The sequence below is a fragment of the Megalops cyprinoides genome, chromosome 3 (genome assembly GCF_013368585.1).
Source record: "Megalops cyprinoides isolate fMegCyp1 chromosome 3, fMegCyp1.pri, whole genome shotgun sequence".
NCBI lineage: Eukaryota > Metazoa > Chordata > Actinopteri > Elopiformes > Megalopidae > Megalops > Megalops cyprinoides.
In genome coordinates this window covers 9,699,203-9,711,735 of record NC_050585.1, presented here as the reverse complement: position 1 = coordinate 9,711,735, position 12,533 = coordinate 9,699,203, and positions in this window count along the sequence as shown.

The window sequence follows — 12,533 nt, the reverse complement described above, 5'->3', positions numbered from 1 at the left end:
GATCAGCACTGCTTATCAACTACAGTGAATTGTATTGTTCCCAGGGCTTATCTGAATTTGATTAACAGGAATTATTTAAGGCTAAGTCTTTGCTTTAATTCCTTTGTGAGATGATAATGATTCATTAAACATTGATCATATCTAACAACCCTATCACAATATGTAAATTAGGCACGTCTCTTGAGTGTGTGGCAGTAGTAACTTGTCATTATGGAAAGCACATGTGATTATCCAGTATGCAGCAAAGAATTGAGTAAAATGGTACTTTTTTGCCTCGATTGCAACAGCCCGACTCAGTGTTTTCAGGAAGTCCTACACCATGAATAGGGCACAGGAAAAGCTGAATGTGGCGAAACTTTTGTGTTGCGAGAGTTTCTGTCTGATTACTTCACTGATAGTTCCCTATGAATTCCAAGATGTTTTCCCCATTAAAATGGATCACTTTTTATCACATGCAGTAATAATGATCCAGCATAATACTTGCATAGCTTCTCCATATTTCTGGACCAAATAATTAATGATGGTTCATAATGGTATTAATAATCATAATTGATATGCTCATTTCAAAAAGAGAAACATAAGTTATGTCACTTAACGTTACACGATTTTGTTCTTAATTCTAATTACACATTTTCAGCAATAGCTACAGCTAATCTCAAAGTGATTTGGACTTCATTTAAGGCAGTATCACTTTTCTATTACTTATACAATACATTCATGTTTATTCCATTGCAGGTCATTTTAATTTGCCTGAATAGCCACCCTAGCTCATGAAAAACAGCACACCTCAGAATGTAAACTCAATTGCACAGTCAAACACAATCACAGAAGAGATTGTCCATACAATTGTCCAACTGGACTATATTTTTGGAAAAACCACAAGGATGACAACTGCAGCAAGTTATCCAGTGGTTAATTAATTTTTGTGTCAAACAGGTCTGCACAGAAGAGAGGCAGACTGCCTGATGCTTTGTCCACAGAACTGAAATATTCTTGCTGGTTAGTAATGTGATAAGTAATAATTAATAGGTAACACATAAGAGATAAATAAATAAACACATAGGCCCCATAATACAGTTAACACGTGACAAAGGGATCTCAAAATGTTTAGCCTGATAAGATTTGCTCAGTGGTAGTGGGTCGTGTATGCAAAACACAGTGCAGGGAGAGCCCCAACTCAATTCCCCAGCATTACCTACCAGCAAACCCATATGCAAAAATATCTTGACAGTTATTGACAGTCTTAGCTCAGACACAGACACATACATTTTCAATTGCACACATACAAAACATGCTCTTGATAGACATGCATGCAACATTTTCTGTATTCACAGCTCACACACTGCAGATCTTACAAAAAAACTAAGCCAAATCTGTGACTGAATACACAGCTGAATAAAGACAAAGGATAGAGAAATCCCAAATAAAGAGTTTGTCATTTGAAAAGGCATTTTAGGTTTTTGAAGAATACTGTAAAGGCCCAGTCTACAACAATCTCTACATGCTCAAGTATGCAGCTTTACAGACACAAATGACTCATTTCCATTGGAATGACAACACTGACCATAACTGTAATACTATTCATAATCATAGTCATACACATTACGCTCATTATTACAAATGCACTCTTCCCTATGTGAGCTAAAAAGCTCAAATACACTAACATTGTCTACAGAGCAACAGATGTATATTTCAGGAGATGTTAACTATGGGTGAAATACAGCCTTTTTCTATTTGTAAAGCATTATTTTTCCTTTTCACTGCTGCTGCCTAGGGATGGCAGGTACTTTATGTTAGTCTCTATTCTAATTCCATCAAATTAATGACAAATGAAACTTACTGTTTATGTGGCAATTGAGTGGGTTAGTTAAACAAGGGATTAACTCATATAATGAATAAAGACTGAGCTATCCTGATTAATTGCTTCAGACTGAATATAACATACATGGTATTGGCCTTCTGTTAAACAATTTCAAACATATTCTTAATCAGCGATTATTAATTCTTATTATTCTTACTCTGTTACATAAAGCCACCCATGACCCTGCCTCCCTTGCATTACTCTTATGTGACAGTGTGATTAGCAGTACTGTAATTACTACTTCTATTTGTAAGGAACAGCCTCCCCTTATGCAAAGGAATGGTCTCAAGAAAGGTAGTGAAAATGACAGCTTTTACTAATTCGGCAGAGTAGCGTGGGTTAAGGTGCAGGACTTGTAACCGAAAGGTTGCCAGGTCGATTCCCTGCTGGGGCACCGCTGCTGTACCCTTGGGCAAGGTACTTAACCCACAACTACCTCAGTAAATATCCAGCTGTATATAATGGATAGCATTGTAAAAACTGAAACTGATGTAGATCGCTCTGGATAAGAGTGTCTTCTAAATGCCTGTAATGTAATTCTCTATAATTAATATTAAACTGTTTTTGTGTCCAGACCACAGGGGCCACCCTTGATGACTGGTGCCCCATGCGATAGCTTTGGCTCCACCCCCCATTAGTCTGCCACACCTGAGAATTCCATGTGGACTCACCTGGGGGTCCCAGATGTCCAGGTCAGTGATGGAGCGGATGACACGCGGGGGTGAAAGCTCCAGTCTGTGCCGGTGCTCGTGGACCAGGTACTCAAACTTGTTCCAGTCCCTGGTGCGGGGCAGGGTGAAGTCGTAGTTATACATGTGGTACTCTATGACGGGCCTCCGGCAGGTGTGGTAGGGAACGTCCCAGGGGAGGAGAATTTCGGAGGGGTTGCTCCAGCTCTGGCGGTTTGAGCGCACCACAGAGCCCCGCACTCGATCTACAGCAATAGTGCTGTTCTCCGGAGCCTTCTGCATAGCCTGTTTGCTGGGCCTCTTCTCTGGCTTTTTTGCCAGACCTATGCAGGATATGACAGGGCTGTCGTCCTTCAGCGCCGAATCCAAAACATGTCCTGAGAACCAAAATCAAATCAATCCATCAACTTTGGGTCGGTATGGTGGTGAATGTAAGCCACAGAGGACTGTCACAGAGTACTTAACATAGGAGATCCAACTGTCACCAAACTTTACTAGTAGGTACATAATAATGTAATTACATTTGAACAACATTTGTAAATATTTTAAACATATCTCCCTGTTGAATAAATATATTTAGACTATAGCTATGTAGTATTTATATAGTACTATGTATATAGTACGTTCTGTATTAGGTTGTTGTGATAACAGAGTGGAGCTGGCATACAGCTGCAGCTTCCAAAACCAGAAAATGACCTTACTGCAGGGTGATGCAAAAGCCCTTACTTCTCCTTCATGTGTGAATCTGTTTTTACCCAGGACTTTTTTACATTCATCTCTTTGTATTCACTTATTGGTTGTTATATTGTGTTTGGGGAGGTAGGAGCCATTGTATGCTTCTCAGCGGCAGTCCCGGGATGTACCGTTTGTGTCGGAGGTGCTGTGCCCCTCCTCGGCGCTACCCTTCTTCACCCCCACAAACTTCTGTATCCTCCTGAGCGTCCTGGACTCCACTGCCCCGCCCTCTTCCTCTGCGCCGTGGGTGAGTGTCTGCAGAAGGCAGTCACCATGGCGGCGACAGACGTGCAGGAGAAGATTAAAGCAGCGGTAGCAGCGACACACACACAGCAGGTCACGTACACGCCCGGCTTCCCTCACACACAGATCGTGGCCTCCTGTGACCTCAGGCTCACGCAGCCTGCGTGGCTGGTGCTGCCAGGCTTGCTGTGCTACAGTTTTGCCACAAAGAGCAGGGGTAACTGAGGGCTCTGTATATCTGTTTACTGCACCTCAATGCGTGAGGTAGATAAACTGTGAACCCAATGCACCCAAGACAGATGACCAAAAAAGCAAGGCGTTATTTCAGTGGACAAAATAGAACAACTTATGTCGCGCATGTATTCATGCTTGAGCAGGCCCATTTGTCAAACAAGAAAAAAGCACGAATATATCACTGAATTCTAGTCACTGTCACTCATATTCCTCAGGCAAGGCAAAACTCTGGAGCTAAATAAAGACTGACTCGTCCTCAGAACACCTCTCATGTACCAGGTATCTACCTGACACACCAAAAAAAGCCCCATTTAAATCATAAACAGCCATGGACTAAGATTTAAGGTCTGAGTTAATCTGACCCTGTGATCCATTAATTTGGAAGTGAATCTACGATCAATTAGGGGGACACAGAGGGGTGTGGAAGTGCAATTTGCAGTGCCAGCCACAGATGGCTAGTCTCTTCTACAGGTGCTGGTGGCTCTAATAGGTAAGAGGAAGCAGGCTTGGCATTCTGCCTCTTGTAACCCCCCTACAACCCTCCACCCCGCTCTCCACACACACACTCACACATGAAAATCTCAAGCACATGGGGAAGGGGAAAAGAGATTACACCACCATCTGTGCTATATTATAGCACAATTATAATATGTACTATGTGATTGCCCCACTTTGGAGAATGGATGCTCTTCAAGGTAAAAAGCTACCACCTTTAACTGATATACTTAATTGCTCAAAATGCATACAACATGACCAAATCAGTGCAACAGCTATATCAAGTACAGTAAGATGGTCTTTGCTGAATCAGCAAAGACCAAATTCCTTTTAGTAACTAATGTGGTTTGTTTATAATTAAATTACATGTAATTATTATTCTACTGCATATGGTGTTATTATCTAAACTTAATTAGTGCAGAGATGATGGATACATTCCTGGTACAGAGTGTGATTGAGACCTACTTATTAAGTTGATTTATTATCACTGAGGTAAACTCACCAACTCCTCCTGTCTGCTGTTGGACCTCTCCCAGTTTGGATTCCAGGTCTCATAACTCACTGCCTAAAACATGACCAATCAACAAATATCAAATCCTGCAACGGCTGGCACTCAGTCTGCGGTGACTGCTATGGCAATTTTCCCCTAAATGCTGAGTCATCAGCTCTAGAACAGTTTCTTGGTCTTTCACAATACCAAAACTTCTCCAGTCACTGAAATTACAGACATGTAGTGTGTAAGAATCTAAAAAGTATAACATGTAATTACATTCAATACCTGAAATTAAGGAAGCAGAACATTAAATTGAATGCCCTCAATTACACCCTGGAACATTTTGGGTATACGTAATTATAGGTATATATTGGTAATACTAATGTTGCCCCTATCAGGGGGTCCTGCCCTGCTGGATCACCCTGATGGTGAGGTCAGGATGAGAAAAAGTATTTTTATTTCTTCAGTGGCTTTACAGGTGATTGTATTGACTCCATTATAAAGAGATGAATGTAATAGTGAAAGGGTACATTTTGTGCATGATGACAATTTTACAGGGATTTCTGTCCTTTAAGCTGGAGAGTAATCAAGGAATTTTGAGATTGTGCAGAGAAGAGTTACTTAATATCCACAGTGCTACTCTGCATCAATGGGGTGTCACAGCATCATCAAGAATTGCCCACATCCTTTCCAGATTAGCAATTGAAGGAGAATTCTGTTGGCACCCACAGGGAAAGCTAAACCATGAAAACTACTTCCCAAATTGAACATTAACTGCTAGACACTGGCATAAATATCGACGGTACAAACGGTGCAGCGCACAGGGGCCCAGAAGCTGTCAGGGGCCCATGTAGGAAGGTGGTTTTTTGCTGTGTGTGCTTGTGTTTGGGGCGGGAGGGGGTGCCAAGAAAAAATATTTGCACTGGGGCCAATCACAATTATGTTATGCTACAGCTGCTAGACTCAGTGTGGAATGTGTACTCTGCAATAATGAGCTGTACATTATTTTGTCAATATTGCTGGTTTCTGAACCATTCATTTCTTTCCTAACTTAATAAACAGGTATCACAGCTCTTTATGTTTTTAACCTTCCCTGTATACAATTTTCCATTCTTTAACTAGCTGTTCCGTTCTGTTACCAGCAAGTACTATTGGTTTCCTTTTATTTGTCACAGATTCACACTCTCAGTCTGTGACTGCATGTGGTGGGTGTGACAGTGAGTTTTACCTGAATAGTGAGCTCTGTTCCTCTCTTCTCAGAGGTCAGCTGGCACACTCTGCCTTCCCCACTCTGAAAGTCAGCTCTTCGCAGATCTTTCCCCATCTCTTAATTAAAAGTCAGAATCGACACACCTTAATTGGGCTTCCCTGCTTATGGTCAGAGTAACTCACAAACATATAATTTCACAGTCACAACTGCCCAAATTTTTATTTAATCTCTTTAAGCACTGTGCCCCTGTATCCCAGTTTCCATTTAATGTCATCTCTCTGATTGAAGTAACCACTTCAATTAACCACTTCTTAAATGGTTGTAGCTCAAAAAGGTGATTCCTCCCTGGTGTTCAGTTGTTTCCTTACTCTGTTTCAACTTTCCTAACTATTCACAAGGTTCACCTCAACATAAGGTGGTGTGACTGTGTTCTGTCTCATATGAGAGACATGCATTATCTTCCCATTCAGTGCTCATTTACTCTTACCATCCATATGTCACATGATCACCTTCAGACAGCCAATTCCTTCAGCAACATCTCCCTAACGTCAACATTAAAAACTATAAACTATAAAAAAACAACAAAAACTACTATAAAAAAGGATTCAGAGCATTAGATTTTTTGTTGTCATTAACTAAATCTGGCAGCCATGCCAGGCACGTGACAAGCTTGCTTCTCTGAGACAGATTGAAAGATTATCAACGGACGGACGTTCCTAGAAACCTACGGAAGACTGAAACGTGCACAATGAAACACACCAGCTTTTAATGAGATTATTGCAGACAGTTTACCTTCATTCTGAGCGTTTCTGACATGGACCAAATCTCTTTTTCGGGACAACTGGCGGGAGACATTATTGCAGTCAGTGTTGTCTGTATGAGGGGAATAAAAAGCATTTAGATTTCTGATTTGTGGGGCAAGGATAAGACTGACCAAAGCATATCAAACAGAGTAAACGCTACACACGCTACACACAATGCAAATAGAATTGTGCACAGCCAAGTAGGTTAGTGAGTCCCATATTTTGGCAGAGTGTTCAATTGTTTTTTTTTTTTTGTTTTGTTTTAGAATAAGCCTGCAAAACCCCAGAAAGAGGATTAAATTCACAAAAAGGAAAAAGAAAATGCAATGAAAGAACACTGGTCATTTTAGGCTGTTCTGCAGGACAGCAGGACAGTGAAAGTTTAGGTAGACCTTCCCTTTGAGAAGGAAGGATGTAATTTTCTAGGCTATAGCTGCCTATTTCACATGTAATGCAAGTCACGGTCAAATGGTAATATTATCTCAATGACAACACAGTGTGACCTGGCATGTGTGACTTGTGAATGTAGCTTCAAATATGTGCAGGAGCTGCTGTCTAACTCTCATCAAATAAATAATACAAACCAACTCATAAAAAGTACTGACAGATAACGGTAGACTTCCTTCTGTCACATACAGATGAACGGAGCCTTTTAAGTGGGAAACTGAAAACAAAATATAAGCATAGCCCGTACAAACCTAATGCTTCATTATCGGATGCTGATTTTGGAGCAGGCATTCTGGAACCAAGAGAGAGAGGGGGAAAAGAAGTAATGAATTGAAACATATATCACCACTTTAAGTGATTTCATTGCAGGTTTGCGCAGACTGAAGGTGCTCTGTAGGGGAATTTCTGGATTGACCACAGTGGTTCAGAGAAACTGGGTGTTGGTTCTCAACTTCTCACTTTTAAGTGTATTTCACGGTGCAAAGTACATTGAATAACCAAATTAATAAACTGCATGTTAAGCAATTAGCTGGTTTGCTGCTTTCTCATGGTCTACATTGCAGATCATTAAAAACAATGACAACAGCTGAAGTCACACAGTACTGATGACCTACTTGCTTATGAAAAATCAAAAAATCATCTTGGAGTCCATGAGATACTAGTTTCTGATACTGATAGTATATTGTTGGAACATCACTCAATCAAATATCAATTCTATGCAAAACCACATGATTGGTAATTTATGTATCAACACACTCTGGTAAATACAGTAACAGGTTTCATATAGCCTGCTTCATTCATTTTCAGGACATTTTGCAAAGACATTGATTAGTTTATGATTTAGTTGTTTTGCTTTTAGCTATTATTTACCTCTACATGTTGCATGGCTCCTAATGCTTCAATGCGTGTAAAGGATTGAGCTATTGAACTAATGTCAGATTGCCTTTAGAGCTTTTAGTAATCCGGAAAGAACGCCACAGGTTCTGCAACTGAGAAAAACTCACACGTACTGCATCTTTCTGAATAAATAATCATGTTCAGTCAGGGTCCAGGCTGAATGTGAATTTCATTAAGCAGGTGGGTCAGTGAGATTAAATAATCCTGTCACTACTCACAATGAATTTAATCCTAATCCCATCATTATCTAAAATACACATTGAGCGCTGCTATACACATCATGATCTAAGATCACGTTTTAAATGGGCACAAGCCTCCTATAAGATTTCAAATACTGTACATCTTTAACATATGGTAGATTTAGAGTGGGAATTATTTGTGGGTCTTGGAAGAAAAAGAAATAAATTCTCATTATCTGTTGTTTTAAGCACCTCTAACATTCAAAGCAAGGGCACAACATTCAATAAACCATAATGGCAAACACTGAATTAATTTCAAAGTATATGGAGGCTAACAGATGCAAGCAAATGCTTAGAATCCTCCCTGCTTGTATATATACATGCTCATGAAAGCAAAGCAATCCAGAGAGTTTTCATTTTGTTTAATTGCAGGTAAGCATCATGAATCATGTTTTTTAAAAGAAAACATTTGCATTTGAGCTTTATCAAATAAGACTCTTTACAATATTTGTTGTTTGTTCAGTAGTTTGATAATTCAATTCTATAAATGTGCTGTACAACAAATACAATTTGATCAGTGCAATTTAATGCCAACCTGATGTCATCTAAAAACATGTCAGCAGTGGAATAAAGTTACATCCTCATTAAATACAAAGGACAAACTCTTCAACAGGAGGACTGAACAGGGCCTCAGACCTCAGTGGCTGACAGAGTAGGAGAAGGGATTGTAGTATAAATAGACTGCTGCTTGAAGGCTTATGGTGAAAACCACGTACTACAGGATGGACCTGTTAAATAGCAAGCATGCTTAGAGCTTCGACTTAAAGCATTAGCTTCAGGAAGCTAAGTGGGCCTTTGTAACCCTTTCATTATGTGAGACAACTAAGCCATTCACTTTCACTTGCATGGGGAAACACCATCTATTTTACCATCTCAGCAAGAAAAAACTACTTACTTTCGCTTTTTCTTCTTTTTTGATTGAGATGTGCAGGTTTGGGGGAGCTCCTGAGAAGAGAAAAACAAAGCAGATCAACCAGAGTAAAGGACTTTGTTTAAACTATGAGTTCAGTCAAATTCAGTTTTCATAATTCATTGAGAAAGCAGTTTTTCCTCAGTGTATTTACAAAGCAGGTTTTCATATGATCCCAGCTGGTAATTTCACAAATCATTGTGCCACAGGTAACAGATAATTCCCACATTACCTGTATGAATGCAGCCACAAGATTAAACAGTCATTGTCCAGATGGTTCCCACTTACTATTATTAAAGGTAGACTCCAGTGGAATTTTACCCCTGTTGTTTTGTTCAAAAGACTGCACTCAAGTTTCTCTGGAAGCAATGTACAGGTTCTCGCCAATAAAATAGTACATTAGAGATAAAAAAAGCTTTTAAAAATCCATCAGGCTTAAAATATTAACCTTTCAAACTATGATGTCATAGTGTCAGGCCTTTGCAAGTATTCATTAGTCAAGGTGGGCATTAGAACTATTAGAACTGTTCTGATGACAGAAGCCCTGTTACCTAGGTCATCACCACAAAGACTCTAAGGCAAGGGAACGAGCATGTGGCGAACAGACATAGACACACACAGGAAACCACTGAAATTTGACTGTTATCCTCACTGTGGGACTTTTATTTCTTCTATTATTTTTTCTTTAGCAGTCTGGTTTGTTCTGCCTAGAGAACCTGTGACACAGAATCACCAAAGACATTACTTATTTTGATTTAAAAATTACAGAGTTCTTGCCTACAATAAACATGTATCAGCCAGGAGAACCTTTCTAGTTTCCAGTCATATTACTCCTAAGACAGCATTTACATTACAATTTGTCACTTAGCTGACACTCCTATCCAGAGCCACTTAATAAGAGGGAGTACAAAGTGCATCAGATAAAGTGACATGAGAGCAAACAAACAGGACACAACTGACGACATCCGTCAGCCCCTAACAGCGCTGAGATAAAGACTTCTTATATGCTTTGATACATAAGTGCAAAGCGAGATACCCCATAGCATACAATACACCTGGCAGAAAGGCTACAACATACCCTACAATAAAAGTTAAGCAAACTTTACAGCTAAGCTACACAAAAGGGAGAAGAGAGTTGCTTTGTTAGTCTGAAGAGTCAGAAGCCTTAAGAGGTGGATTGCTACAAGAAGGTCATTCCACTACACTGGGGCCAGAACACACAGAGAATGCAATCAGGACAGATATAAGAGCTGGGGGTAGGATTGTGTAACAGTGACCTGTTTGGTGTGTAAGGTGTAAGAGTAATACACATGGCATGGGACAGTGTCTTATTTTCTACTAATTTAAATTTTATCTAACGTTACTGTAGCTAGTGTTAATTTAAACAGGCAAATCATTTGCAAGGGGATGGGGTCAATGAATCGTGAAACTGGCGTACTGGTAAAAATGTACAGCAAAACTAGTTGTGCTATGGGGTAAGCACAGCGACTGGCTTTCAATGTAATGATAACTAAATGAACCTGAGACAAAAAAAAGCCTCCTTACAATGAGTCTTCAAAACAACATTCCGAAAAGTCTGACAGCAATTGTTGTTAAAGATGTGATAAATTCAGCTGCAAGGGGAAATCTTGGGATTCCAAATCTGAGTCATTCATGGTTAGCATTGAGCTCTGGTGGGAAAGCTTGAAAAGTACTTTCTCTGTCATGTTGACTCATTTGTATACAATCCAGATGTGGGCAGTGACCCTTGTCTGAAGGTTTAATCTTTTCTCACCTTCAGTAGAACATCAACTCCCACCAATACTGTGGCTTTTCAAAAATATAGTTTTAACTACCCCCAGAAAAACTTTGATTGTATTTTAATACACACACACACCTAAACTGACCACATAGCATTTTTTTGCACCTAACCTGCTCACATGTCTGTCTCACAAACAACACATCAATTCAGTAGGCTAGGTATAAATATCTTTCACTTCAGTTACATGATTGCCATGTGAGCCATATTTCTGTTTATACTGAATCCCTGCATTAGCCTGCAGGCTCTCCCACTTCAATAAGTCTGTAAATGTATCAATGTCATATAAATATCAGTATCCATGATGAAGATTTGTTATTGCCTCACTTGACATTCCCGAATACATGCTCATGCCTAATGTATGTCGTGCAGCACCAAGCCATGCCACATCAAGTTATGGTTCGCACCATGAGGTGGCAATATACCCACCACTGGGATGGCTGGCACTGAGCCACGCCACTTGTTGTGGTCCTCCAGCAGCACTGATGAGCTGCAAGGCCTTCTGGGAATGATGTATTCCTGGGTGCCTTTGGTGTCCTGGACAGGCTCATAGAGGCTGTCCATGGAGCCCTCCTACAAAACACAGGGAAAATGAGAGAGTAGGAGTTGAAATATTTCAGCAGGAAATAATGCTGTTTTTCAGACCATTAGTATTGTGATGTGCTGTTCAACTGTGATCTCCAAGCCTAGTTGAAAAAAGCCTTGTTGAAAAGGCCTGTACTGGGGACCCACCACTGTTGTGTGTGTTTATGTGTGTGTGTGTGTGTGTTTTTGGTACTTTAGATGAAAGCACAGGAGACAGGAGAATCTACAATACCGTTACCTTTCAACTGGTGGATTCACATGTTAGATGTGTGTCCAGGATTAAATAACTAGAAGCACAAATCTGGAGTTCCTGTATTTTACCACAGTATGACATGGATTACCAACTCCATGTTAGTGACCTTATACACCTAATGTAGCAATCCTATATTGAAAGACTTTCATAACACCCACAACATAATAAGATCAACAGGTCCACACCTCCTGTCAAGCAAACAAGCAGCTGTCTTCTTGTGTGTGACAAAGTCCTTCCAACGCATAGTAACAGTTTTCTCCTCGCAGCACTGGGCTCATTCCAATGAGAAACGGTTCTATCTGTAGGTGTCTATAGGATTTCATACGGCTTACGCTATAGTCTTATTTCCCACCGGTAAATTAAGTTTCATCACAACATCTATGGTGAGGACCAGCAATCAAGCGCCCGCGTGGAGACTGAATATGGACATTTAATCTCCGTGCCGTCTGATTACTTGTTTCTAATCCATGAATAGGACATGTTCCTTACTGTATAACCTAGTGATCCGTGATCTGCTCTAAGGAGCTCGTAGCCTACAGTATGGCGCTCATTAATCCTGAACTGTGAAAAATTGCCCCAACATCTGTTGAAAGATCCGCGTTTACACTCTGTGTGTCCCCTATGTTTTCCTGCAGTTTGTT